The sequence below is a fragment of the Arachis duranensis genome, chromosome 3, assembly GCF_000817695.3.
Source record: "Arachis duranensis cultivar V14167 chromosome 3, aradu.V14167.gnm2.J7QH, whole genome shotgun sequence".
Lineage (NCBI taxonomy): Eukaryota > Viridiplantae > Streptophyta > Magnoliopsida > Fabales > Fabaceae > Arachis > Arachis duranensis.
In genome coordinates, this window is record NC_029774.3 from 96,328,198 (window position 1) to 96,333,164 (window position 4,967).

The following is a 4,967-nucleotide window of genomic DNA, read 5'->3' on the forward strand; positions in this document are numbered from 1 at the left end:
CTTTAGATCTGCTTTAAGTTTTAGGAGTTTGTCTTCCAACTCTTTTTGTCACCTAGTTTCCCTTCGAAGGTCCTCCTCGGCTTCTCGTTGGTGCTCAGCTTCCTTTTCGAGTTGTTTGAGACGATTTTGTTGAGCTTGAAGCGCCTCCAGGATTTGCATGTTTGGTGAGTTCTTGTCTACGTTTGGTTGAGGTGTTTCCTTTGGTGTAGTGTCCGAGTTCTTTTGCGGCATTCTATTTTCTAGATCTGAGTTGTGGTCGTTGTCAAGGTTGTCCACCATGTTGATGGGATGACTTCTAGGGTCCCCGACAACAGCGCCAATATTCTGAGGGTTACCTGAAACTGTAGGTCGATATCGGATGAGATCTTCTGTACTGGTCGGCGTTGTTAAGTCCGACTTGATGATGGTGGTCAGAGCCGCCGTGTCCAACTTGTTGGACTTGGTGGTGGTGCTGATCCTTCGTCACCAGAGGGTGGTGGTACCTGTAAGGGACTCTGATGCTTAAGTTAGCAAGGGTATTGTTCATACCCTGGGTCGAGCTCTCCGACCTGGGATGTTCTTCAGGCAAAGCGACCGACCTCTTTAGGTCAGGATGACCCGACCTCTTCTCAAAAGAGCTCGGCCAAGTCACAGGAAAGCCCAACAAAGGGCCCAAATAGAGGAACACGTCCCAAATCCAAGGGCAGCCCAAGCCCGTAGAGATAAAGGCGGTTCCCTTGAAGATAAGATGACCTCACTTGAAGGTAAAGATAAGATAAGATAACTAACTTATCTTATCTAAGAAGGTCATTATACGCTATTATAAATACACTGGAGCACCCAGGTATAACTCATACTCTGATTCTACTCAATACCTGCTTAATACCTTTGCTAACTTAAGCATCGGAGTCCCTTGCAGGTACCCCCACCCTCCGGGGACGAAGGATCAGCATCATCACCAAGTCCAACGAGTTGAACACAATGACTCCGATCACCATCATCAAGATCGGACTCCGCAGCTCCGACCAGCACAGAAGATCTCATCCGAAATCGACCTCTAGTTTCAGGTAACCCTCGGAACATTGGCGCCATTGCCGGGGATCGAACCTGGTTCACCCGCATGACAGGCGGGAATACTCACCACTATACTACAACGACCATGACAACAACCACGGCTCAGATCTAGAAGATAGAACACTGCACAAAAACACGGACACTACACCAAAAGACACTCCCCAAATCAACAATAAGGACTCCCCAAACGAGGGAGCCCTGGAGGCATTTCAAGACTGGTAAAAACAACTTGAAGAAGATGCTCTACGTCAAAGATAGGCCGAGAAGGATCTACAAAGAGAAATAAGGCGACCCCAGGAGTTGGAGAACAAACTCCTAGAACTTGAAGCCGATGTCAAGACTAAAGCCAGCCGATCCACTCCCAAAGATGGCACCCGCAAGGACCAAGATCCATTCACCAAGGAGATCATGAAGATAAAAATACCAAAAGACTTTAAACTCCCAAACATGACCTTGTACGATGGCACTAGGGATCCTAGCCATCATCTCAGCAACTTCAGAAGCAGAATGGACCTCACCGATGCCTCAGATGCAGTTCGTTACAAAGCCTTTCCAACTACTTTAATAAAAACGGAAATTAAATGATTCCATAACCTCCCTCCAAGATCCATCTCAAGTTTCGATGACATGGGTAAAAAATTTCTGGCCAGATTTTCCATCCAAAAGGACAAAGCTAAACATGCGCCGAGCTTACTGGGATTCAGACAAGGAGAGCGGGAAACCCTGCGTAACTACATGGAGAGATTCAACAAAACATGCATGGATATACAACCAACAAAAGCTGCCATCATGGGTCTCATTAATGGCCTGCGAGAAGGGTCTTTTAGTCAATCCATATCAAAGAAGTACCCCACATCCCTGAACAGGGTATAGGAGCGAGCGGAAAAATACATCAACATGGAGGAAAACTCCTGATTAGGAGAGACCTCAAAAGCAGGGTTCACCCCTCGGGATAAAGACAAAAATTCCAGAAAAAAGGAAGATCGACATGGCGAGAAAATCAAAAAATACCATAATTACACCCCTATTCGGGTGTCTCCCGTGGATGTCTATAGAGAGGTTTGCAACACAGAAAAAATACCACCAGCTCGACCACTCAAAGGCAAAAAAGGAGGAGGAAACCGAAGTGAATATTGTGAATACCATCGGATCCGCAGGCACTCCACCAATGAGTGTTTTGACTTAAAAAACGTCATAGAAAAGCTCGTACGAGAAGGAAAGCAAGATCGATACCTGGCCACCCATGAGGATGAACAAAGGAAAAGAAGAAGAGCAGAAGACGTCGGACAAACTGCGCGATCATCCCGGACGCCAGAGAGACACGTCCACATGATACACGGCGGATTCGCCGGGGGAGGAATCTCCAAATCATCCCACAAAAGACATCTCAAAGACATATACCACGTCGCAGAAAGGAAGGAAACACCCGACATCCCGGCGATCACTTTTACCAAGGAAGACGCATCTGGCATCGCGTCATGGCATGATGGTGGACGAAATTGTGATCCTCAAAGTTGGTCTCTTTGTACTTGTATGAAATCAAAAATACCCCAAAGAGATCATGGTATGATAAATTGGGATCTTAATAATCCCTGGTGTGATCATAACTCCGTTCAACTTAACCAGCAAGTGTAATGGGTCATCCAAGTAATACCTTACGTAAGTAAGGGTCGATCCCACAGAGATTGTTGGTATGAAGCAAGCTATGGTCACCTTGTAAATCTCAGTTAGGCAGATTAAATGGTTTATGATGAGTTCGAAAATTAATAATAAACAGAAAATAAAATAGGATTGAAATACTTATGTAAATCAATAGTGGGAATTTCAGATAGGCGTATGGGGATGCTGTGCTCCTCTTAAATCTCTACTTTCTTATTACATTCATCCAATCCTTCTTACTCCTTTCCATGGCAAGCTGTATGTAGGGAATCACCATTGTCAATGGCTACTTTTCATCCTCACTGGAAAATGGTCCTATGCGCTGTCACTACATGGCTAATCGTCTGGAGGCATCACCCTTGTCGATGGCTACATCCCATCCTCTCAGTGAAAATGGTCCAAATGCTCTGTCATAGCACGGCTAATCATCTGTCGGTTCTCAATCAGGTTGGAATAGAATCCCTTGATTCTTTTGCGTCTGTCACTAACGCCCGGCCTTCAGGAGTTTGAAGCTCGTCACAGTCATTCAATACCGGAATCTTACTCGGAATACCACAGACAGGGTTAGACTTTCCAGATTCCCAGAATCCTACTCGGAATACCACAGACAAGGTTAGACTTTCCAGATTCCCATGAATGCCGCCATCTATCTAGCTTATACCACGAAGATTCTGTTGGGGGAATCTAAGAGATATGCGCCCGGCCTAAGGTAGAACGGAAGTGGTTGTCAGTCACGCGCGTTCATAGGTGAGAATGATGATGAGTGTCACTGATCATCACATTCATCAAGTTGGAGTGCAACGTATATCTTGGAATAAGAATAAAAGAGAATTGAATAGAAAATAATAGTAATTGTATTGAAACTTGAGGTACAGCAGAGCTCCACACCCTTAATCTATAGTGTGTAGAAACTCCACCGTTGAAAATACATAAGTGAAAGGTTCAAGCATGGCCGAATGGCCAGCCCCCTAAAATGTGATCAATGGCCTCCTGAGATGAAGAATAAAACAAAACTGAGACCAGAGATGAAACGTGGTCAAAAGACGTCTAATATAATAGTTAAATGTCCTATATATACTAGACTAGCTACTAGGGTTTACAGAAGTAAGTAATTGATGCATAAATCTACTTCTGGGGCCCGCTTGGTGTATGTTTGGGGTGAGCCTGATCTATCCACAAGCTGAGGCTTTTATTGGAGTTGAACGCTGAGTTATAGCGTGTTTCTGGCGTTCAACTCCGGGTCGTGACGTGTTTCTGCCGTTTGACTCTAGACAGCAGCATGTACTTGGCGTTGAGCACCACTTTAAGTCGTCAATTCCCAAATAAAGTATGGACTATTATATATCGCTGGAAAGCTCTGGATGTGTACTTTCCAACACCGTTGAGAGCGCGCCATTTGAAGTTCTGTAGCTCCAGAAAAGCCATTTTGAGTGCAGGGAGGTCAGATTCCAACAGCATCAGCAGTCCTTTTGTCAGTGAGCATGGAACTGGCGTTGAGCGCCAGTTTACGTAGTCTAATCTCGAATAAAGTATAGATTATTATATATTGATGGAAAGCTCTGGATGTCTACTTTCCAACGCCGTTCAGAACGCGCCATTTGGAGTTTTGTAGCTCTATAAAACCCATTTCGAGTGCAGGGAGGTCAGAATCTAACAGCATCAGCAGTCTTTTGTCAGCCTTCTATCAGAGTTTTGCTTAGGTCCCTCAATTTCAGCCAGAAATTATCTGAAATCACAGAAAAACACACTAACTCATAGTAAAGTCCAGAAATGTGAATTTAACATAAAAACTAATGAAAACATTCCCTAAAAGTAGCTTGAACTTACTAAAAACTACCTAAAAACAATGCCAAAAAGCGTATAAATTATCCGCTCATCACAACACCAAACTTAAATTGTTGCTTGTCCCCAAGAAACTGAAAATCAAATAGGATAAAAAGAATAGAATATACTATAAATTCCAAAATATCAATGAATATTAATTCTAATTAGATGAGCGGGGCTTGTAGTTTTTTGCTTCTGAACAGTTTTGGCATCTCACTTTTTCCTTTGATGTTTAGAATGATTGGCATCTCTAGGAACTTAGAATTTTAGATAGTGTTATTGATTCTCCTAGTTAAGTATGTTGATTCTTGAACACAACTACTTTTATGAGTCTTGGCCGTGGCCCTAAGCACTTTGTTTTCCAGTATTACCACCGGATACATAAATGCGACAAACACATAACTGGGTGAACCTTTTCAGATTGTGACTCA